At 40.2% G+C, this 25169-nt stretch overlaps 1 protein-coding gene across 6 annotated transcripts in view; it reads left to right on the top strand.

Moving 5' to 3' along the window:
- Positions 1 to 25169, top strand: part of ERC1 (ELKS/RAB6-interacting/CAST family member 1) — a 503328-nt gene that overhangs the window by 346816 nt on the left and 131343 nt on the right. The gene's annotated exons all lie outside the window — the stretch shown is intronic.

Below are 25169 nucleotides of genomic sequence, written 5' to 3'. Positions count from 1 at the left end.
TTTAATTTTTGGTTTCCTTCAAAATTGTCTCTTTAACTTTTGTCAATTTAACTACAATATTTCTTTATGTGGGTCTGTTTGGATTCATTTTGTTTAGAACTCTTTGTGCTTCCTGAACCTGGATATTTGTTTCCTTTCCCAGGTTACGAAAGTTTTCAGCCATTATTTCTTTACATGAACTTTCTGTTTCTTTTTCTCTTTCTTCTCCTTTGGGATCTCTATAGTAAGAAGGGTTGAGTGCTTGGTCTTATCACAGAGGCCCTTTAAACTATTCTCATTTTATTTAAATCTGTTTTCTTTCTGCTGCTCTGATTGGTTAATTTCTACTAGTTTGTCTTCCAGGTAGCTGATCTGTTCCTCTGTGTTAGCTAATGTGCTATTCATGCCTTTCTTTTTTAAAGGAATTTTTATATAAATTTATTTGAACCAAACTGACAACATATGCTGGTGAGCAAGATCGCAAATGGTCTGGAGAATAACAGTTTTGCAGCTTGTTTTATGCATTTGAAATTAAGGAGGGAACATAGGAAGATTACATGAAGGTGGGAGAAATGAACACAGGGATTGGATTACAAGATAGTTAAGAATATTGTGTGCTTTCTTACAGGTGGTTATGCCTTCAAGGGGTATTTATTACCTCTGGTATCTCAAAGGTATATTAACCTAGATGCACAAGAACAAGGGACAGGCTTGCTTAAAAACCTTTCATTAAGAATTTAGAAGCCGGTATGTCCTAAAGGGCATAACTACCTACCATGTCTTGCCCAATTAAGAATTTATGATTTACTACAGCACCCCTTTTTCTTCCATAATTCCCCCTTTCGGTTATAAATCAGTGTAAAGAATGCATTGATGGCCAATCTTTGGTCGGATAGTGTGGTCTCACAGTGTTAAGGAAGGCACATTCCTAGGCAGTTCCAGAATCAACATTGTCTTGAAAAAGTGGACCATAGGGGATGGAGCAATGGGATGTTAGTTGAGGCCAAATTTTTCCAAAGAGGAAAGGCAGTCAGATCTTAACGGTCTTCATTGCGAAAAAACACTCTCAATCTTTTCTATCCTGTGAACTATCATGATTCGAATTTTGCCTTCTTTCTCATTTTTCTGTATTTGGCATGTAATATAACATTTTAACAAACCATAAAAAGAGTATTAACGGTTATCTTGTACTTGTGTAATAATCATAAGTAGCTAGACTATTTAGAAAAACCCAAAGAGCAAGTCAAACTATTATTATTACTAATATTATTAGCAGACAGGGAAGATAATTAAACAAAATGGATTCTGAGTTCAATATCAATCCATAAGTATACAGGCCTTGGCGATGTCTTGGTATTACTGTCTTCCTCTAATGTCAATGACTTCTCATCCTAGAGAAACCTTAGGTGGAGGCGAGTCTGTTTTAGACAGCAGCAAATGCTAGAGACTGGTAAATATACATTTGGTTAGGTGGCTGATAAGATCCCTTTCAACGAGGGTGGAGAGTGTCTTTTATTGGATGTCCTTTCCAATAAACAAAAATCTCCAGATGGCAGTCAATGATCTTTAAAAACTTTGTTTCCTGGGAACTTGCTGTGAAAGGTAGCTTAATACCAACTTGTCATTTTCTTGAAGTGACTCTATCAAGCCGTGGCAATAGTGTGAGATGTCTCATTTCAATAATGTCAGTTCATAGTTCCTTCATCTAAGTCCAGCTTATGATGCATGAAGGAACGCAAATACCAAAAATTGGGAGTCAGGGAGTAGGGAAGAGTCAAGCAGCCGTCTTGGGTTTCCCATAGCCCCAACTATTTATTTAGTTTTCAGCCATTGCTTACTCATAGAGTATACCCTAGAAGTGTTCTGTTACTTATTTTACAATGCTCCCCATTCAATTTAACATAAAAGACAAGTCTTTTTAGGTGTTTCAGGGGTCCTTATGGAACCCTGCAGAGTTATCTCTGCATAAATTGAGATTTTAACCCATAAGATCTCAATTTCTAATGGAAAGTAGGAAGTAACCAATTGACATTCTTCAGCTTAGACATTTTATAACCTGTAGAAAATAAAATGTTTTACTGGCAAATATATCTAAGCCTTGGAGTCACAACTTCCCATGTTAATTTTGAGATCTCTATAGATCAAAGTAACTTCTAGGGAAAACCAGCCTTTATGTGCATGTCTCTAGATGAGCCAAAAGCAGTGAACATCTCCATAGTTTTGCTTTATGCCCAAGAGGACTTTTTTTCCTTAGGCAACTCCACAAAGATTCTTACTCACCTAAGAACACTTGAACAAGGGCCAGTCAAACCTTACTGGACACTGCCAGAACTGCAATCCTTTCTGAGTCATGGGCCCCTCTCTCTCTGGGTGAACCCATCCCAGGGCACCCTTCCTTCTCCTTGTCTTCTTGGGGATCTACTGTATTATTACACTGGACTCCTTAAGGCACCCATCTCCCTCTACCACTCCAGATTCAGGCATCTGAACAACTCCCATCACCCCATTAGTTATTCAGGTTGGAGAAACAAAGTTTTTCTGCTTCATAGCTAAAGAGAGTTCAGTCTCTCATTTAACCAGCAAAGATTTTTTGCAGACTCTCAGTAAGAAATCCAATTTAAAAGGCCACCTTAAAAGCAGCAACCCTTTTTTTCTTGTCCTGGGTCATCTCAACCTTTATCTACCTCAAGGATATTCTAAGAACAGCTCAAATAAAGTCATGGCCTGCTACTTAAAGCAAGGAGGCCCACCACTCCAAGAGACTCACCCAAGTTCACCTGATGCAAAGCAGGTCGCCACTGGGGCACAGTGTACTTAGCACTGGGTCCAGGTCTGCCAGTGGGCTTCTTCCTACTCCTGCTGCACTACGCCAAGTAAATGTCAGTGTGAGAAACATCCAAACCTGTAGATAATTTTTATAAGAGTTTGTATGAGCCAAACTGACGACATATATCAGGGAGCAAGATCTCAATTGCTCCCTCTAGTGTGTTTCTCATTTCAGTTATTGCATTCTTCAGGTGTGCTTGCTTCTTACACTTTCTCTTTGTTGAAGTTCTCCCTAAGTTCCTCTAGTCCACTCTAAAGTTTAATGAGTGTCCTTATGACTATTTCTTTTAATTCTTTACCAGGCAAATTACAATTTATATCCACACCTCAGGGCCTGGGCCCAGGCCCATGAATACAACTGCCTTCTAGATGTGTCCTCTCTCAAATTTATAGGGTTGTTGTAAGGATTAAATCCATGTAAAGTCTTAGCAGAGTATCTGACTCTAGGCCAGCCGTGGGCAAACTACCGCCCGCGGGCCGGATCCGACCCGTTTGAAATGAATAAAACTAAAAAAAAAAAAAGACCGTACCCTTTTATGTAATGATGTTTACTTTGAATTTATATTAGTTCACACAAACACTCCATCCATGCTTTTGTTCCAGCCCTCCAGTCCAGTTTAAGAACCCATTGTGGCCCTCCAGTCAAAAAGTTTACCCACCCCTGCTCTAGAGTGACAGTGTTGATCGTGGTGAATTTTTACCCACTTCATTCATACTTTTTTATTCATTCTTTTGAGGAACCATTGGTTTATCCTGAAATCACTACTTTGCAAACTATTTTCTTGGAATACTAGTATGTGTCAATTTGTTAGTTGATGTTCTACCAAGAAAATAAAGAAGTATTCCATAGTCAAGTAAGTTTGGAAAATGGTTTATAACAAGGTTAGCAAACTTTTTTTGTAGAAATCCACACCGTCAATATATTGGGCTTTGTGGACCATTCAGTCTCTGTCACAGGCACTCAAATTTCCTATTGTAGTGCTAAAACAGCCATGGAAAATACATAAATGAGTATATTTGTGTTCTGTTAAAATGTTATTTATAAACACTGAAAGTTGAATTTCAAATAATTTTCACAAGATATATTATTATATCATAAAAATATTTGTCTATTTTTTCAACCATTTAAACATTTAAAAGCCATTCTTTGATTGTGGGATGTACATTTATAGGTGGTAGATCAGATTTGGCCTTTGGGCAGTAGTTTGGGCTTTAAAATATAGCCGCCTATTAAAGATTCGTCATCTGTACCATAGAAAGCTCTTATAAGTTCTATTCTAGTGTGTAGTTAGGTCCAATATTCCTATTTGACCATGGAAATCTTTTTTCATGGGACATTTGTTAATGTCTCTTGCCGTACTGGTATGGAATAACTTTTGAGAAATGCTGACCTAGAGAATAACTGTTGGAGGTGAAAATTTTGATTGTGGAACAGACTAGAAAAAATAATTAAAAAAATACCTTGTCTTTATTGCCCCTGCTCTGATCAGAGAGAGAATGGCTGTTTGGGAAATGAAATTACTCCTTTAAGGAAGGCACTAGTTAGGCACCACAGCTGATTCAAAGATTGGCTGAGTCGAAAGGGGACATGATAAAAGCTCATGCCACTGAGCAGCTTTCAGAAATGTGAAAAATGTGTGCCTCACTACATGAGGCAAAACAGAGGAGCTCCAAGAGAGATAAATGTTCAGTCAAGGAAGAAAATATCCAGAGATTATATACAAAATGCCAGTAGTAATAATGATCATTTTCTATAGTGTAAAAATCTTTACTATACTTGTTAAAATATTACACAAGTTTTAAAAATTTTAAAAATGTAGTTTACGTATAATAAAATTATAAAATTTGTTTTGAAATAATATTTTCAATTGTCATTTTTCTGTATCTTTGAGAAGTAAATGTGTGACTCAGGCAGTGATGTTATTGCTTTACTATTTTTGAATGAATTTTTTTATTAAATAATAGCATTGCTATGCAGAAAAATTTCAAGGTTTTAAAGAAGTCACTTTTATCAGAAGATTCTGCATGTGCCATATATATATTTATATATATATGAAAAATAAATGTAGTAATTATGCTTTCTAAATTATACCTGGCATTTGACAAACAGCTGGAATCCAAAGGAGGCTGCAGAGAAGACTAGATCATCCCAGTTGACAATAATAATAATACCAAATGCAAGCATAGTCACTTGCCCATTTCTAAAGAATACACCAACAGATGTTTCATTCCAAATCTGGATAGGAGTGGAGTTCTTAAAATTTTTGCCAACAAATTGATAGCAAATGAATGATGGAATTATTGAGTCATTATTAATACAAGGAGGTAATAAATAAAATTTTTTTTTCATCTGTTTTGCCCAGCATGTGCTTTGGTGACCTTTAAGATCTTAGTAGCCTGTATTTTTAGTCCTCTCTCAGCGTATCCATGTATATGGATATTCCCACAGCTTTCCTAGGCTTCATATACAGCTTGAAGACTATCCTATATAATAAAAGAGAAACATGCAAATTAATCGCCACTCCGCTACACCCACCAGCCAATCACAGTGACTATGCAAATTAACCCAACAAAGATGGCGGTTAATTTGCATACGCAGGCGCGGAGTGAAGACTGAAGATGACTGAAGGTGGTGGCGGTCACGGAGCTGGAGTAAGTAGGAGGCTTGGATTGCTCCCGGCGACGGAGGAAGCCAAGCTTCCCGCCAGTCCTGGGCTCCGCTCAAGGAGGAACTGGGGGCCTGGGCTCCGCTCAAGGAGTGGCCCCGGCGACCCAGGCTTCCAGCCAGCCCTGGCCTCCACTAGAAGAGCTGGAAAAAAAAAAGGAGGGGCTGGGAGCAGCCGGAGCTGAGAAGCCAAGCCTCGCTGCTGCAGCCACAGCAGAGAAGCCAAGACTCGCTGCTGCGGCTGGACCAAAGGCCTGGGTCCCGGGTGCCGGAGGAAAACCGGTGCCGGCAGCCAGGGGAAGGAAGGCCTATTGCACGAATCTTCGTGAAACGGGCCACTAGTCTTGAATATTTACGTTTTGGAACAATTTCTACTTTCTTTTCCAGGCAGAGTACCACATCTCCAAACATTAGGTGTACGGTATAATGTTGGCTATTTTGTGAAATCAAGACACACTTAGCTCTTGATTGTGCTATAGAGTGAAGAAATGAGTGTTATGATACCATTGGCATTCTTCTAGCAAATATCATAGCAAACAGACTTGGCATGCAGTGCAAGCTAAAGAAAACGCAAGCAAGCCCCACAGTAGCACAGTGTGGACAGCTGTTATGGATATGCTATCCATCTATGACTGGGAAAGGTTATATAAACAGTGGGACAGTGACAAAGTACAGGGATTAATTGCTTAAAACGTTCAATAATTCTTAAAACAGACATCTAAATAAATGGAGGTATTCTGGAGTTTGAGTTCTGAGAAACAATGTAAGAAAACATTACTTTCCTTTGGAAACAGACTTCCTAAGAAAAGAAGACACAATAAGTAGTATAGCCCAGCAATTTTCATCCTTTTTCATCTCAGGGCATACATAAAATAATTACTAAAATTCTGTGGCACGCCAAAAAATGTATTTTTTGCCAATCTGGCAAAAAAAAAAAAATAGGTATAATTTTAGTCATTCACACCTAACAGCTATTGTTGTGCTGGCAGTTGTCATTTTTTATTTGACAATCTAAGGGAAAAGAGGTCAGTGCCTCTAACTAAATAGTCAGGTATTTCATGCTTTAAAAATTCTTGTGGCACACCGGTTGAAAATTGCTGGTGTAGCCCAAAAGTGTGAGTATAACAATGACAGGTGTACTGTACCTTATTTTGAAAGGACTACATCTTTGTAAGTGAGGTTTGTATTCTGAAATTTTTCTGTTTATATTATACTATCATACATGAGGCAGAAAGGATATACTATTGTGAAATAGTAATGAGAAAATGAAAGAAAAGACCAGAATAAATCTTTGTACATATTATCCCCAGATGTTACTGTGAACTCCCTACTTAGCTTCCTCTCTTGCAGCTCATGCTAAGCTGTTTTCCCCCCAGATCGCCACACAAATCATAATTCATTAGGGATTTTGATAGGATTTGAGTAAATCCCCAACAAAAACTCCCTTGGCTTGCCAGCTATTTTTAAAGGCAGAGATTTGGAACGCAGAAGATCCTAAGTTCACTGATCCGTCTTGTGATGGCCCTTGCCTGGAAGATAGGAAGACACTCACATTATGAGATGCTTATCTAAACTTTTTTTCAAACAATCTGTTGTGCAGAACCACACCACAGAAATCATCTCTGCATGTTATTTCTAAGTTGAGTAACGGTTAATATTATGTGTTTGCAATGTCATTAGAATTTAAGAGTTTAAAATAGCTGACCATTTTCACTGTGGAATTGGTAGATTTTCTAATTACTTATTGAATTAGTAAAAGTAAATACAAATGCTAGAAACCCAGTCTTGGCAAGGATGTCGGGAATCAGGAATACCTAATACCTTACCCTTTGTCTGAAATTAGTTTATCTTTCTGTAAAGTACTGGGTCTCAAAATTACCTGAAGAGCCCATTCCCTGAAATTCAAATTCAGTAGGGCAGGAGTAAACACAATCTTCCTTTTTGAATAATTTCTTTTATGTTTGAGAATACTGTTTGTAAAGCAGGTATGATACTGTTGTTTGTTTGTTTTTTTAAGTTATCCAACTTGCCACAGCTATTAACCTAATTATTCTTGAGTTCTTCTTGGGTTCCACTGGTGAATCTACTTCTCTTTCATAGATATTTTCCTCCAATAGGCACTTTCAATTGATTTTCATGTGCTAAAAATTTCCTTATCCATTTTCTCTTTTTATATTATAGTTTGTCATAATATACTAGTAAATTGTCTTACATCATTGAAGATAAGATTTGTTTCTTTTTTGTTGTTGCCCTGGTGTTGGGAGTGATTTCCTAGAGGAAAAGGAAACCAATAGGTCTTTGTTCTGCTGTCTGGAAATCAAGAATCTCATCCTGTCATTAGTACTATATTAAAGTCCTAAAAAATTTTTGACCTGGAGGGGAAAAGAAAAGGCATAGGAGCTTCAGGAGAAAGTAGTGTCAGTGGACGCTTTTTCTTTTCTTTTAAGATGTGGATCAGTAATTGTAGCATGGTGGGGGTTTGAACAATCCTATCTAATAAAAGGGTGATATGCAAATTAACCATCACTCAGTCACAAAGATGGCAGCACCCATAGCCACAAGATGGCAGCACCCAGTCCTCTCAGCTCCGCCAGAGTCCCCCAGTCCCAGGGGGACAGCCACTGAGAGCGGGCAGTGAGTGGTCTGGCGGAATGCTTGCTTCATTGCCATGGCGACAAAGCAATCATTCCACCCTGGCTGCGGAGGGCCTCTGGCCAGGCCAGGCATGGAATGCTTGCATCGTTGCAGGCCAGGCTGATGGATTCCCCCATCCCCCATGCATGAATTTTGTGCACCGGGCCTCTACTCAATCAAATAAAATACACGTTCTTGCCCTAGCCGGCTTGGCTTAGTGGATAGAGCGTCAGCCTGCTGACTGAAGGGTCCCAGGTTCGATTCTGGCCAAGGGCACATGCCTGGGTTGCGGGCTCGATCTCCAGTGGGGGGTGTGCAGGAGGCAGCCGATCGATGATTCTCTCTCATCATTGATGTTTGTATCTCTCTCTACTTCTCCCTTCCTCTCTGAAATCAATAAAGAAATATATTTAAACACACACACACACATTCTTTATTTTTATGAGTTCTCTCTGGAAATAGGTGGTCATTAGGTATAATCCAGGATCACTTCTCCACTAAACGAGAGAATTATTTGAGAAATGTTGTTCCAGGGTGAGAGACAACTCACTCTAATGAACTGAGACTGTAGAGAATATAATCTAAGCCTCTTACCTAAATAATATTATAGTTCTCTGCGTAATGTATTGAAGGGACTATTAGTCTCTACATATTTGGGTATCACAAAAGATCCATCACTAGAATCCTCAAACATGGAGATTATATAGGTACATATAATTTGATAGTTGGTTAATTTTATAGTTATAGATTTCTTTTACAGAAAGGTATTATATGCCATTATTTTACAAATTAATGTTGATCCTGTAAATTTTTAGTGGATCTTATTCTAATCAATAAGTAAAATGAGCCCTAGCCAGTTTGGCTCAGTGAATAGAGCGTTGGCCTGTGGCCCAAGGGTCCCAGGTTGGATTCTGGTCAAGGGTACATACCTTGGTTGCAGGCTCCTCCATGTCCTGGGCCCTGGTCGGGGCACGTGCAGGAGGCAACCAATCGATGTGTTTCTCTCACTTCGATGTTTCTCTCTGTCTTTCCCTCTCTCTTCCACTCAAAAACTCAATGGAAAAATATCCTCAGGTGAGGATTAACAACAACAAAAAAATAATAACTAAAATGACATACCAACTGAGCAGACATTATCTTAATAAGGTATTCCTTCTGTAACTAACCAGCATTATCTGCCTTTGTTATGTTAATTTTGATTATTTTCAAGGACTTCTAAAAAAATAAATCAGTATATATTGAGATAACTTTTCTCCCCAATCTCATGTCAGTGTATTCCTTAATATGGATCAGATTCTTTTGTTTCAGGAGATATAGATATGAGACAACCATACAGTAAATGAGAGGATTCAAAATTGTGCTGTGCAAAGGTCTTACTTTACTGCAAGAACGTCATACTAGGCAGGGCACCGGTGAACATCACTGGATCAAATGCCCTGAGATAGTCTATATTTGGTGACATTTAAAAGTTACTTTCCAGCATCGAAACATAAATGTGATACTTATGTTTCATATTATTGAATAGTACAGCCATTGATCATAGTCCTAACTCTGATTCTTGAATCCAAGAGTCAGACAGCTTTTTATTGTTTGTTCTTTAAAAATAATTTTCATAATATAAGAATTGTACCTCATAATATGTCTCTAGCAGTAGCATAGGACCTTTCTGCTTTCAGAGTCACCAGATCTCTCCTCATTGCCTCCAAGGCCATCTTTCTAAAACCTTGCTTTATTTTTCTGGAACGTTTGATGCCCCTATATTATATTCAAAATCAAATCATTTCTTATTCAGCATTTTTCATACCCTCTGTCTACCAGGTTCTGGTTAGAACCCTTAAGAATTTCACAATCTATGAATATCTCTTACTGTCATTCCAGACCATCTATACTCTGATTCAAAGCCACGTTTTCAGCTTCTTTCTCAGTTTCCTTTCCCTATAGGAACCCTCTAATCCAGTTAGGCAATGTATCTTCACATATGACTTGTGCTTTTACACTTGCCAGCTTCACTGTCTTTCTTATCTATAAAAATAAAGCCCATCTCTGCACCCCCCTACCCCCACTCTGTTATCATAGTGATTTCTTATCTGCTGTATTATTTCAGCATTTGCAAATTGTCCTCTCAACCAGGAGTTCGACCACAGGGCGGGGCTGGCTGGGGGAAGGGAGGGAGTGCCAAGCACTGGGCCTCTAGTATATACTATAGTATATATTTTAAAAGTGTTTGATAAGAAGAAAAATTCTGGAAACTGGTTGCACAATAGTTTGAATATACTACTGAACTGTATGCTAAAAAGTGGTTAAAATGGTAAATTTTGTTATGTGTATAACATATATCCTATATAATAAAAGCCTAATATGCTAACTGTTCAGTTGTCCATCAGCCATTCAACTAATCAAAGCATAATATGCTAATGATATGCTAAGGCCGCTCAACCACTTTCTGTGACATGAACTGACCACCAGGGGGCAGACAGTCGTCCAGTCGGCCAGTCACTATGACGTGCACTGACCACCAGGGGGGTTAGCTTGCTGCTGGGGTCCGGCTGATCGGGACTGAGTGAGATAGGCCAGACATGCCCTGGAGCCCTCTTGTGGTCCCTCCCCGTTGGCTAACCTCCCGTGTCCCTCCCCGGCCCTAATCGTGCACCGGTGGGGTCCCTCGCAATCCGGGACCCCTCAGGGAATGTCAGAGAGCTGGTTTCCCACAGGCCAGGCTGAAGGACTCCACTGGTGCATGAATTCGTGCACCGGGCTTCTAGTTAATGTATAAAATTAAATTTTTTAATTTTTTTAATTAGCAAGCAAATAAATTACAAGACCAATAAACTCATAAAAACATCTAAAGAAAAATTTTTTTTAATTTAAATTCTTCATTGTTTAAATTACCTCAGTCTCCTTTTTCCCCCATTGATCTCTCCCTGGCCACTCCCACCCCTCAGTACATGCTCTCATCCCCCCTACTGTCTGTATCCATGGGTTATGCTTATATGCACACATACAAGTCCTTTAGTTGATCCCTTACACCACCCCTCCCCTTGCCTTCCCTCTTAGGTTGGATGGTCTGTTTGATGCTTCTATGTCTCTGGCTCTATTTTTGTTCATCAGTTTACATTGTTCATTATATTCCACAAATGAGTGAGATCATGTGATATTTATCATTCTCCAACTGGCTTTTTTCACTTAGCATAATACTCTCCAAGTCCATCCATGCTGTTGCAAATGGTAAGAGTTCCTTCTTTTTTATAGCAGCGTAGTATGCCATTGTGGAGATGTACCACAGTGTTTTAATCCACTCATCTGCTGATGGGCACTTAGGCTGTTTCCAAATCTTAGCTATTGTAAATTGTGCTGCTATGAACATAGGTGTGCATATATCCTTTCTGATCGGTGTTTCTGATTTCTTGGGATATATTCCTAGAAGTGGGATTACTGAGTCAAATGAGAGTTCCATTTTTAATTTTTTGAGGAAACTCCATACTGTTTTCCACAGTGGCTGCACCAGTCTGCATTCCCACCAGCACGAGGGTTCCTTTTTCTCCACATCCTCGTCAGCACTTGTTCTTTGTGGATTTGTTGATGATAGCCATTCTGACAGTTGTGAGATGGTACCTCATTATCATTTTGATTTGTAACTCTTGGATGATTAGTGACTTAGAGCATCTAAAATAATAAAAGGGTAATATGCTAATTAGACCAGACGTCATTCCAGATGTCCTTTCTGATGAAGCCGGGGCTGGAGGGAAGCCAGCCCAGGTCCCGAGGGAAGCCAGCCTGGGTCCCGGGTGCCTGCAGGCGGCTGGAGGAGTGAAGCAGCCCGGGTTCCCAGTGCCTGCCAGCAGCCTGAGGAGGGAATCCCAGGTTCCGGGTGCCTGAGGGAAGCCGGTGCTGGCAGCTGGGGGAACAAAGGCCTACTCTTGCATGAATTTTCGTGAATTGGGTCTCTAGTGTTTTCATATGTCTCTTGGCCTTCTGTATGTCCACTTTCAAAAAGTGCCTATTTAGGTCCTTTGCCCATTTTTTGATTGTATTGTTTATCTTTCTTTTGTTAAGTTGTATGAGTTCCATGTAAATTTTGGAGATTAGACCCTTATCGGATATAACATTGGCAAATATGTTCTCCCATGCAGTGGGCTTTCTTGTTGTTTTGTTGATGGTTTCTTTTGCTGTGCAGAAGCTTTTTATTTTCATGAAGTCCCATTGGTTGATTTTCTCCTTGGTCTCCATTACCCTAGGAGCTGTGTCAGTAAAGATATTGCTACGACATATGTCTGCTGTTTTGCTGCCTATGGATTCTTCTAAGATTTTTATGGTTTCCTGTCGTACATTTAAGTCCTTTATCCATTTTGAGTTTATTTTTGTGTATGGTGTAAGTTGGTGGTCTAGTTTCATTTATTTGCATGTATCTCTTCAATTTTCCCATTTATTGAAGAGACTCTCGTGACTCCATTGTATGCTCTTGCCTACTTTGTCAAATTGAGCATAATGGCTTGGGTCAATTTCTGGGTTCTCTGTTCTGTTCCATTGGTCTATATATCTGTCCTTGTGCCAGTACCAGCAATTTTGAGAACAGTGACTTTGTAATATAACTTGATATCTACTATTGTGATTCTCCAACTATGGTCTTCTTTCTCAGGATTGCTGTGGTTATTCGGGGTCTTTTTTTATTCCAGATAAATTTTTGGAGAGTTCATTCTAGGTCTGTGAAATATGCCATTGGTATCTTAATGGGGATTGCATTGAATTTATAGATTGCTTTGGGTAGTATGGACATTTTAATGATGTTGATTCTACCAATCCATGAACACGATTGTATTCTTCCATTTGTTTATGCTTTCCTCTATCTCTTTTTTCAATGTCCTGTAGTTTTCCAAGTACAGGTCTTTTACCTCCTTAGTTAACTTTATTCCTATGTATCTTAATTTTTTTGGTGCAATGGTAAATGGGATTTTTTTTTTATTTCTCTTTCTGTGAGTTCATTATTGATGTATAAAAACTCCATTGATTTCTGGGTGTTAATTTTGTATCCTGCTGCATTTCCAAATTCATTTATTAAGTCCAGTAGTTTTTTGATGGAGTCTTTGGCGTTTTATATGTACAATATCATGTCATTTGCGAATAATTAGTTTTACTTCTTCTTTTCCAATTTGGATGCCTTTTATTTCTTTTTTTCTGATCGCTATGGATAACACTTCCAGTATTATGTTGAACAGGAGTGGTGAGAGTATGCGTCCCTGTCATGTTCCTGTTCTTAGGGGAAATGTTTTAGTTTTTGCCCATTGAGTATGATGTTGCCTGTAGGTTTGTCATATATGACCTTTATCATGTTGAGATATGCTCCCTCTATTCCCACTTTGCTGAGAGTTTTTATCAAAAATGGGGGTTGGATTTTCTCAAATGCTTTTGATATGATCAGGTAATTTTTGTCTTTCAGTTTGTTTATGTTATGTATCACGTTTATTGATTTGCGGATATTGTATCATCATTGCATCCCTGGAATAAATCCCACTTGATCATGGTGTATGATCTTTTTAATATATTGCTGGATGCAATTTGCTAGAATTTTGTTGAGGATATTAGCATCTATTTTCATCAGGAATATTGGCCTGTAATTCTCTTTCTTTGTAGTGTCTTTATCTGGTTTTGGAATTAGGATAATGCTGGCCTCATAAAAGAAGTTTGGGAGTGTTTCTTCCTCTTGGATTTTCTGAAATAGTTTAAGGAATATAGGTGTTAGTTCTTCTTTAATTGTTTGGTAAAACTCCCCTGTGGGGCTGTCTGGACCTGGGATTTAGTTTGGTGGGAGATTTTTTATTTCTGCATCTATTTCATCAGTTGTTATTGGCCTATTCAGGTTTTCTGATTCTTCCCAATTCCGTTTTGGGAGAATATATTTTTCTGGGAATTTGTCTGTTTCATCCACAGTATCCAGCTTGTTGGCATATATTTGTTCATAGTATTTTCTTTCAATCCTTTGTATTTCTGTGGTGTCTGTGGTTACTTCTCCACTTTCATTTCTGATTTTCTTTATTTGGGTCCTCTCTTTCTTTTTTTTTTTGATGAGTTTGGCTAATGGTTTATAAATTTTCTTTATCTTTACAAAGAACCAATTCTTGTGCTTCATTAATTTTTTTGTGTTTTTTTTTTTTAGTCAATATGTCATTTATTTCTGCTCTAATCTTTATTATTTCCTTCCTTCTACTTACTCTGGGTTTTTCTTGTTGTTCTCTTTCTAGTTCTTTAAGTTGTAGGGTTAAATAGTTTATTGCTGATTTTTCTTGTTTTTTGAGGTATGCCTGTAATTCTTTGAATTTCCCTCTCAGGACTGCTTTCACTGTGTCCCAGAGATTTTGCGTTGTTGTGTGTTCCTTATCATTTGTTTCCAGGAACTTTTTTTTTTTTTTTAATTGATTTTTTACAGAGAGGAAGAGAGAGGGATAGAGAGTTAGAAACATCGATGAGAGAGAAACATCTATCAGCTGCCTCTTGCACACCTCCTACTGGGGATGTGCCCACAACCAACGTACATGCCCTTGGCCGGAATCGAACCTGGGACCTTTCAGTCCGCAGGCTGACGCTCTATCCACTGAGCCAAACCGGTTAGGGCTCCAGGAACTTTTTTATTTCTTTCTTGATCTCATTGGTAACCCATTCATCTACACTAATAAAAGAGAAAGATGCAAATTGACCATACCTTCCCAACGCCCACCAGCCAATCAGGCGTGAGTATGCAAATTAACCCAACAAAGATGATGGGTTAATTTGCATATGCAGGCGCCAAGCGGCTAGGGGCAAGGCGGGACGCAGGCGTTCCACACTGCCCCAGCCGCTCTGGGCAGCGTGGGAAGGTGGAAAGGCATCTCCGGGCCAGAGCGAAGGTGGTGCCAGCAGCCAGGGGAAGGAAGGCCCTTTTTTGCATGAATCTTTGTGCATTGAGCCTCTAATTGTTTAATAAAATGCTATTTAGCCTTCATGTGTTTGGATGTTTTGGGGTGTTTTTACTGTAGTTGATTTCTAATTTCATTCCACTGTGATCTCAGAAGATGCTTGATATGATTTCAACCTTCTTGTACTTGTAGAGATTTGTTGTGTGTCCTGACCTATGGTCTCTTTGTGAATTATCCACATGCACTTGAGAATAATGTATATTCTACAGCTTTGGGGTGAAATATTCTATAAATGTCAATTAAATCCATCTGATCCAGTGTGTCCTTTAGAGTCTCTGTTTCCTTGTTAATTTTTTGTTTGGAAGATTTATCCAGTGAAGTCAGAGGGGTGTTAAAGTCCCCTACTATGACTGTATTGTTGTCAATCTCTCCATTAAAGTCCTCTAAAAGTTTTTTTATATATTTAAGTGCTCCAGTGTTGGGTGCATATATGTTAACCAGGGTCATATACTCTTGTTGGATCAATCCCTTTAATATTATGTAGTGTCCTTTGTTGTCTCTTGTAATGATCTTCATTTTAAAGTCTTATTTTGTCAGATATGAGTTGCTACTCCAGCGTTTTTTCTTTTCCATTTGCATGGAAAATTTTTTCCCATCCCTTCATTCTCATGCTGCTAGTGTCTTTTGTTTTGTTTTTGTTTTTTTTTAATATTTTTATTGATTTTTTTACAGAGAGGAAGGGAGAGGGATAGAGAGTTAGAAACATCAATGAGAGAGAAACATCGACCAGCTGCCTCCTGCACACCTCCCACTGGGGGTGTGCCCGCAACCAAGGTACATGCCCTTGACCGGAATCGAACCCGGGACCTTTCAGTCCGCAGGCCAACGCTCTATCCACCAAGCCAAACCGGTCGTGGCAAGTGTCTTTTGAAGTGGGTCTCCTGTAGACAGCATATATTTGGGTCATGTTTTTTTATCCAATGAGCTATCCTACCCCTTTGGAGTGGAGCATTTAATTCATTTACATTTAGGGTTATTATTGAGTAGAGGCCCAGTGCACGAAATTTGTGCACTGGGGGGGGGGGGGGGTGTCCCTCAGCCCAGCCTGCACCCTCTCCAATCTGGGACCCCTCAAGGGATGTCCAACTGCCAGTTACCTACAATCAGACTCCCTCTCACAATCTGGACTTCTGGCTCCCAACCGCTCGCCTGTCTGCCTGCCTGATTGTCCCTAACCCCTTCTCCCTGGCCAGCCTGATCAACACCTAAATGCTCCCCTGCCATCCCCATTGCCCCCAACTGCCCTCCCCTGCCAGCCCAATCGCCTCCAACTGCCCTCCCCTGCCAGCCCAATCGCCCCCACCTGCCCTCTTCTTCTGGCCCAGTCACCCCCACCTTCCCTCCCCTGCAGGCCTGGTCGCCCCCAACTGCCCTCCCCTGCCGGCCAGTCTCCCCAAACTGCCCTCCCCTGCCTGTCCTTTCCTGCCGGCCCAGTCGCCCCTAATTGCCCTCCCCTGCCAGCCGGGTCGCCCCTAACTGCCCTCCCCTGCCAGCCTAGTCCCCCCAACTGCCCTCCTATGCCAACCCGGTCACCCTAACTGCCCTCACCTGCTGGCCTTGTTGCCCCTAACTGCCCTCACCTGCTGGCCTTGTTGTCCCTAACTTCCCTCCCCTGAAGACCTGGTCAACCCCAACTGCCCTCCCCTGCAGGCCTGGTTACCCCTAACTGCCCTTCCCTGCTGGCTTGATTGCCCACAACTGCCCTCCCTTGCCAGCCATCTTGTGGCTGTGGGCGCCGTCATCTTTTAGGGCATGGCAGTCACTTAACATATTCACTCCTTATTTGCTGTGGGTGCCGCCATGTTTGCGACTGCATGAGGGTCAATTAGCATATTCCCTCTTTATTAGATAGGATAGGTACTTATTTATTACCATTTTAATTCTGTATGCCTAGGTTTCTCTCTCTGTTTCTTCTCATTACAGCAGTCCCTTTAGCACTTCTTGTGATGCTGGCTTGGTGGTGGTGTACTCCTTTAGCCTTTTTTTGTCTGGGATGCTCTTTATTTGACTGTCTATTTTGAACAATAGCCTTGCTGGATATAATAATTATGGTCTCAGATCCTTGTTTTCTATTACCTTGAGTACTTCATGCCATTCCCTTCTGGCCTATAGAGTTTATGATAGGAAATCAAGTCTCAGCCTTATGGGAACTCCTTTGTAGGTAAGTTTTCTTTTCTCTTGCTGCCTTTAAGATTCTCTCTTTGTCTTTAATTTTTGACTTTTTAATTATGATGTGTCTGGGCATGGGCCTATTTGGGTTCTTCTTGCTTGGGGTTCTCTGTGCCTTCTGAACTTGTGTGAATTTTTCCTTTACCAGGTTAGGAAAGTTTTTTTTTTTTTTTTTAATTAAATCTTTATTGTTCAGATTATTACATTTGTTCCTCTTTTTTCCCCCCATAACTCCCCTCCTTCCAGCTCCCACCCCACCCTCCACCCTCACTCCCCACCCACTGTGTTCATCCATAGGTGCATGATTTTTGTCCAGTCACTTCCCGCATCTCCCACACCCCTTTTTCCCCCAAGAATAGTCAGTCTATTCCCTTTCTATGTCCCTGATTCTATTATAATCACCAGTTCATTCTGTACATCAGGTTATTTATTCACTTGATTCTTAGATTCATTTGTTGATAGATGCATGTTTGTTGTTCATAATTTGTATCTTTACCTTTTTCTTCTTCTTCCTCTTCTTAAAGGATACCTTTCAGCATTTCATATAATACTGGTTTGGCGGTGATGAACTCCTTTAGCTTTTCCTTATCTGTGAAGCTCTTTATCTGACCTTCAATTCTGAATGATAGCTTTGCTGGATAAAGTAATCTTGGTTGTAGGTTCTTGGTATTCAGCACTTTGAATATTTCTTGCCATTACCTTCTGGCCTGCAAAGTTTCTGTTGAGAAATCAGCTGACAGTCATATGGGTATTCCCTTGTAGGTAATTGAGCCTCTTTCTCTTGCTGCTTTTAAGATTTTCTCTTTGTCTTTTGCTCTTGGCATTTTAATGATGATGTGTCTTGGTGTGGTCCTCTTTGGATTCCTTTTGTTTGGGGTTCTCTGCGCTTCTTGAACCTGTAAGTCCATTTCTTTCTCCAGGTGGGGGAAGTTTTCTGCCATTATTTCTTGAAATAGGTTTTCAATATCTTGCTGTCTCTCATCTTCTGGCACTCCAATGACTCTGATATTAGACCACTTAAAGCTGTCCCAGAGGCTCCTTACACTATCTTCACACTTTCGGATTCTTTTTTCATTTTGCTTTTCCAATTGGGTGTTTTTTGTCAAATCTTTGGTTTGATTATTGTACTCCTCTGGTCTGCTATTGGGTATAATATTCTTTATTTCAGTCCGTGTATGCTTACTTTCTAATTTCTTTATCGTAGCATCGAGGGTCTCATTAGTTTTCGTGAGGCTCTGCACAAATTTATGGCAAGCCCTCAAAATTGCGATTCTTAGCTCCATATCCTCCATTTCTGTCATGTTTTTTTGTCTCCGCATCTTTTATGCTTTCTTGGTGCACCCCCTTGTGGTCTCTGTGTGCAGTCTTGTTCTAGCCAAGCCTTAATTGTTGTAGTTAACACTAGAGAGATTTGACCCCCAGGCCGACTGGCTATAGGAATCAGCTGTATGGAAAACGTCTGCCTTCTTGGGAGGCGCTAATCCAGCCTTTGCCTGAGGCGATCGGCAAATGGCTGTGCGCAGGCTTTGGGCGGGGCGGGATCAACAGGGCGGGCGGAGGGAGCAGTTATGGCCACGCTCAGTCCCGTTCCCAGAGGCTCTGCTTCTCAGAACCCCGGCAGCCGCTGCAAACCTCGGAGAGAAAGCTGCCCTCAGGTCCCAACTGATGCCGGATAATCCCGCTTCTCCCGTTTGAGTCTGGGTCCCTAGAGACTCGCCCGGATCTGGAGCCCAGAGTCTGAGACTCACTCCCGACAGAAAACGACAACCGCGCCCTCAGCCACCAGCCCGCTTTGCGCGCGCACCTCGGTACCTTTGTATTTTCCACACTGCGCCGCCTCTGAGCCTCGATTTGCTGTTCTCTTTCCTTCTAGTTGTAGAGTCTCTCTTCAGCCAGCCTTCCTGTGGTTCTGGGTGATGTCCGTTCAGTCTTTTAGTTGTATTTTTGAAATGGTTGTTTGCGGCAGCGGTCTCCGGTGTTTACCTACGCCGCCATCTTGGTCTCCCTCCCCCAGGTTAGGAAAGTTTTCTTGCCATTATTTCTTCAAACACATTTTCTATTCCTTCCTCCCTTTCTGCCTCTTCTGGCACACCTGCTATTCTAATATTGTTACATTTCACATTGTCCCACAGCTCCCTTATGCTGTCCTCCTGTTTTTAAATTGTTTTTTCTTTTTGGTTCTCTGATTGAGTAATATTTTCAACTCTGTCTTTTAATTCACTGATTCGATCATCAGCTTCCCCCAATCTGCTGTGTATTCCTTCCAGTGTGTTCTTTATTTGTGTTATGTCATTCTTTATCTCAGGCTGTTCTTTTTTATAGTTACTATATCTTTTTTCATGCTGTTGAGCATCTTTACCATCATTACTCTGAAGTCTGATTCAGATAAATTTTTATCTCTGCTTCATTTATCTCTTCTTCTGGAGAATTCTCTAGTTATTTCATTTAGGGGTTGTTTCTGTGTCTCCTCATTTTGGTTGTCTCTTTGAATTTATAACTATGAATTAGGTAGTCCTCTACGCCTCTCAATCTCTAATGCAGAACATTGTTAAAGGCTGTAAGATTCGCTCAGGCAAAGACTCAAAGCCTCTGAAGACCACCTCTGTCTATAGACTAATAGGATTCTGACTTGAATTGCCCCCAGACAATCATCCTCAGGTGTGGCAAGAGTTTTTTTCAGCAGGGTGGGGCAATTGCTTCTGCCTGGAGGCTAATAGTCATTTTTAATCTCTTCAGTAGCTTCGGGACAAGGTATTTTCCAATAGGGTATGTAAACTGTCTTCTCCCCAGGCAAGGCAAATGTGTATGTGGGAAAGATGTTCTCTGCTGTGTGAGCAAATGACTCAGCCCAGGAAACTTGGGTGTCTGCCTTCTGAGCTCTATCCCCCAAGTCCCCCATCCTGGCTTCTGCTCTCATAGCTCCAGTCCACTTCCCCCTCCCTCTGCTGGAGCAGAAGGTGGGTGGCTCCACAGGGAATTTTGTGTGTTGGCCCTTTAAGAGGGTGCCTGTCGCTCCCTAGCAGACAGCACCCCGCTGCTTTTCACAGCCAAATGTTATGTGGGTACCCTTCTCAGTTTTGGTGCTCTCTGCTGGTGGCCCCAGCTTGGGAATTTGATCCAAGTGTTCTCAGTGGCAACCCCCCACAACTGAGATATCTCTCCAGGACTTTAGTTGCTGTCTAAAGGGTGCCATGCCAGCCCTTTCACACCTCTGCCCCTCCTATCATTCTCTATGTGGTCTCAGCTTTCAGTCCTCGGGTATCAGGGTTCTCTCCTATTAGTTTTCCACTGGTTATTCAGGAAGTTTTTCTGTATTTTAGCTATAATTCCAATTTGTTCCTGGGACCATGTCCGTTCAGCATCCACTTATCTGCCACCATTTTTAATCTCCTTGGCTGGATAGTTTTAAGATAGGTCTTGCAAGTGGGAAATTAGTTTCTGGTGGGACCCTCCCTGGCTTGCTGACAGTCACCTTCCCGCTGTATCCTCAAACAGCAGGGAGCCAAAAGAAATTTTTAAAGGCCTAAGCCATGAACATAATATAGTTGGGGTAGCAGACTCTGCACCTGTAGAAGAACTGAAGGGCATTTACAGAGCAAATGCCTGTTTAATATAATCTGATGCATAAAGGGAAAGCTCAGTGGAGAGAAATTAGCAGTCAGGCAAGGAGAAAAACATATAGGCATTTCAGGTAGAGAGAGTAGCATAAACTTCAGTGAAAACATGTAACTTGGTTGGTTACACAGGGTCCTTGGTGGATAATGAGGAAGAAATACACTCAACATTATAGGTGGTCAAATATTAGGCCGTAGCATTTGATGTTGTACAAAACCTGATAAAAATGACATTTGAAGAGTAGGACAGTATAGAATGATGGGGAAATCAGAGAAGGAGTTTTAAGAATAATATATATAGGCCCATCATTAAAGTATGGTAGTGTCTGTGACAGTTAACATGCTAAAGATACAAAGCAGTGGGGTCATTAAAACTATTTAGGAAGAACCAACAAAACTTGGAATATTGGTTATGGGGAACAAAGAAAAAATCAAATTATTTAAATGTCAGTCTATGGACCTAGGAATATACTGATTTAACGTGGAAAGAAAAATTTGTTATGGTGGATGTTAACTTTATTTAGTGTTTACATTTTATATTAAAAATATCTGTAAGTAGCCGAAACCGGTTTGGCTCAGTGGATAGAGCGTCGGCCTGCGGACTGAAAGGTCCCAGGTTCGATTCCGGTCAAGGGCATGTACCTGGGTTGCGGGCACATCCCCAGTGGGAGATGTGCAGGAGGCAGCTGGTCGATGTTTCTCTCTCATCGATGTTTCTAACTCTTTATCTCTCTCTCCCTTCCTCTCTGTAAAAAATCAATAAAATATATTTAAAAAAAAAAAAAAGAACTATCCATCTTTAAAAAAAAAAAAAAATATCTGTAAGTAGTATCTAAATAAAGGTGACCTATAGAGGAGATCATAAGATGTTCAGGGACCAAAGTTTGAAGTATCAGGCGTTTCAGTCAGGCTTGCCCACATAGGATCACCTACAGACTGGTTTTCATTGACTTTAATTAAGGTAGTGTATCTGCCACACTCTGAGGTCTCTGTCAGGGAATCTGGAGAAAAGAGTAATCAAAAGGATTTCTTTGGAAATGAGTTGGAAGAGTGGAGGAGATATCCTGGTAGTTTACAACTCACTCTGGATAGTTAATTGGTTAAGTAACAAGTAAAGGAAGTATTGGAATCAAGGGAGCATCAATAAAAGAATCTAGATTTTTAACAAAAGGCAACAAACCGAGCAAACAAAACAAACTCATAGGTACAGACAACAGAATGGTGGTTTCCAAGAGAGAAAAGAGATGAGGAGAGGGCAAAGGGTAAAAGGGGTCAAATATAAGGTGACAGAAGGGTATTAGTCTTTGGATGGTGAGTACACAATAGAGTATATACAGAAGTTGTATTATTAAGTTGTACACCTAAAATTTATGTAATTTTATCAACCAGTGTTACCCGAATAAATTTAATTGTTTTAAGTATATAGATTTTAGATTTATCTTAAAATTGGAATAAACTATGATTACATGTCTATGACCATAAATAATATGCCTAAAGCTACTGATCTCATTCTTTTATCTGATCTTTCCTGATGTTTTCAGGATTATGCAATTTATGAAACATGAAAATACCCAGTTGGAGTAAGAGAGAAAAGTAAAACCGTGGTAACATCCCTTCATTCTTACTTCTTTTGTGTCTTGCATTTCTGTTAAACACATACACATATATAGGAGTCTCTTAAATTGTTAACCATCATCGTTCCAACATTGATTATATCCCTTATTGACTAGTGATAGAAAGCTAATGTGTTGTTCTCAAGGATTCAGGAATTATCAAAAGGCTATTGAGCTCCATTTGCCTTGGATATTTGCCTCCTGTTACTGAAATTTACTCAGAAGGGGGAAGTGGACAGAGGAGGTGGTCTTACTGTTTCTTGAAGCTCTAATTCCACAGCAGAACACTTTTAGAAACATCTTGATTCTATTAGAAATTGCAGGTCAAAGGGCAGGTTCAACTGTTCTGGTAGTTTAAAGCACCAGAGATGGACTAAATAGACCACTTTCATGACTTAAAGTTGGATTTCTGCTACTGCCTACTCATTTTGCAGTTAATACGCATGCTAGTCATGCAGTAGGGGTTTCTAAACACTTTGAAAAGTTCTGTGTCCACATTTTCAGTTTTTTTTTTTTAACTGAGGAAAAAACACTAACAGAACAAGGAGAGTTTGACAGGAGGGGCATTGCAGTTTTTATTTTGCTGTGGGTTTGTGGCATCCATATATTTTATTTGCTTATATTATTCCCTAGGGCCTCATGGGAAATGAACTCAGAATGTGCTCCACTGGCCAGTCTTCCTTTTCTGTGGATAGCTATTACTTGGTAAACCTCTTGAAGTCAATTATTAATCCCCATCAAGGTTCATTTTCTTCAAACTATGTTAGAATTAGAATAGGTGAATTCCAGATCTCAAACAATTAACTTTGATTTAAAAAGGAATTATTTCTAGTATTTTTATTTTCTTTTTATAGTTTTATCTTTTCATTTTCCTTCAATGAATGCATATTAATTTTTTTTCTCCATCTTATTCTCAGTCTCTTTACCTACCACATGGAGGAAATGATTGTATCCACATTATATAGAGTTGTCATTATAAGTAAACAAGTCATTGCCTACAAAGTACTAAACAGGAATAAGCACATAATGAGTATAAGACAAATGGTACATATTTACTTATTTTTACTCTATTATTCAAGGGTAGTTTCGTTTTACACTATATCAGAAAATTTTTCATGGAAGCAAATTGTATTAAAAGTAGGTAGCTACTAAAAGAAGATGCTTTTGCAATTTGCTTTTTTCACTCTGAATTCCATTTCCTGTTCTTAACAAAGTTTTTAGTTTAGACACTTTTTTGAGTGCTGTCTTCCAAACAACCACATAAGATCAAGTATACCACATGGTCTTTTCTATCAGATGTATTAAGGGAACAATTTTTCTTTTTTTTAAGTGTATATATATACACTGAGTGGCCAGAATATTATGACCACCTGACGTTTGTAGGCAAATTAGCTATAATTTCGCGCTGAAGTTGCTAGAGGGCCAGACCATTATAAATAGGGAAGCAGGTTGTTTACCAGGACAGTAGAAGTGATTTTTTTCTGAAGATATGGGTAAACAACGCAATTTAACAGCCTTTGAACATGGGATGATTGTCGGCGCTTGGAGCCATGGAGCAAGTATCAGCAAAACAGCCGAAGGCCTGTTTGAACACCTTTGCTGTCTGCAGTTACCATGATAAAACGTCTCCAATTCTCACAGGAACACAAGGATTGGACAGTCGAGCATTGGAAAAAAGTCATGTGGTCCAATGAATCACGTTTCCAGTTGCATCATGCAGATGGCAGAGTGAGAATTTGGCGGAAACAGCATGAAAGCATGCACCCCACATGCATGAGTACAACCCTTCAAGCTGGTGGGGGCAGTGTTATGGTTTGGGGCATGTTTTCCTGGCATGATTTGGCCCTTTAATTCGTGTGGAACAACGTCTGAATAGCACAACATACCTAAGTATCATTGCTGATCAAATTCATCCTATCATGTTGATGGCGTATCCCAATGGAGATGGCTTCTTCCAACAAGACAATGCGCCATGCCACGGTGCTCGTATTTTGCAGGAGTGCTTTCAAGAACATGAGGGAGACTTTACCTTGCTTAGGTGGCCCCCACAATCACCAGATCTCAATCCAATTGAGCATTTGTGGGACGAAGTTAAAAGAGCCATCAGGCAGCTGGTTCCACAACCATCAAATCTCACAGAACTGGACAATGCTATTCATCAGGCATGGTGTCAGATCCTCGCATCACCTTTCAGCATCTCGTGGAGTCAATGCCAAGAAGAATCGCCACAGTAATGAAGGCAAAAGGAGGCCCAACGAAGTACTGATGGGGTGGTCATAATAATCTGGCCACTCAGTGTATATATATATATATTTAATTGATTTCAGAGAGGAAGGGAGGGGGAGAGAGAGATAGAAACATCAATAATGAGAGAGAAGCATTGATCTGCTGCCTCCTGCATGCCCCCCACTGGGGATTGAGCCTAGGACCCTTCACTCCACAGGCTGATGCTCTATTCACCAAGCCCACCAACTAGGGCAGGGAACAATTTTTCTTATTCCCTAAAAATTAGATGGCTGTTGCTGTTTATTAGCTTTTATATTCTTACCTAACTTTCAATTTTTAAGAGGTTGTTCTCTCCTATAGTGTCCATTTCAAATTTACCAAAATCATGGACAAAACAAACAATACTATCTTCATCCCTTTCCAAACACTTAAAAAAAATAAATCACCTAAAAGCTAATATACCTATAAAAGTTACTGACATCATACAGCGTTTACA

The sequence above is a fragment of the Myotis yumanensis genome, unplaced genomic scaffold, assembly GCF_028538775.1.
Source record: "Myotis yumanensis isolate MYYU_CA2020_CCGP unplaced genomic scaffold, mMyoYum1.0.hap1 SCAF_3, whole genome shotgun sequence".
Taxonomy (NCBI): Eukaryota; Metazoa; Chordata; class Mammalia; order Chiroptera; family Vespertilionidae; genus Myotis; species Myotis yumanensis.
Note: the sequence above shows the minus strand (reverse complement) of the source record. Positions and strands in the feature narration are given on the sequence as shown.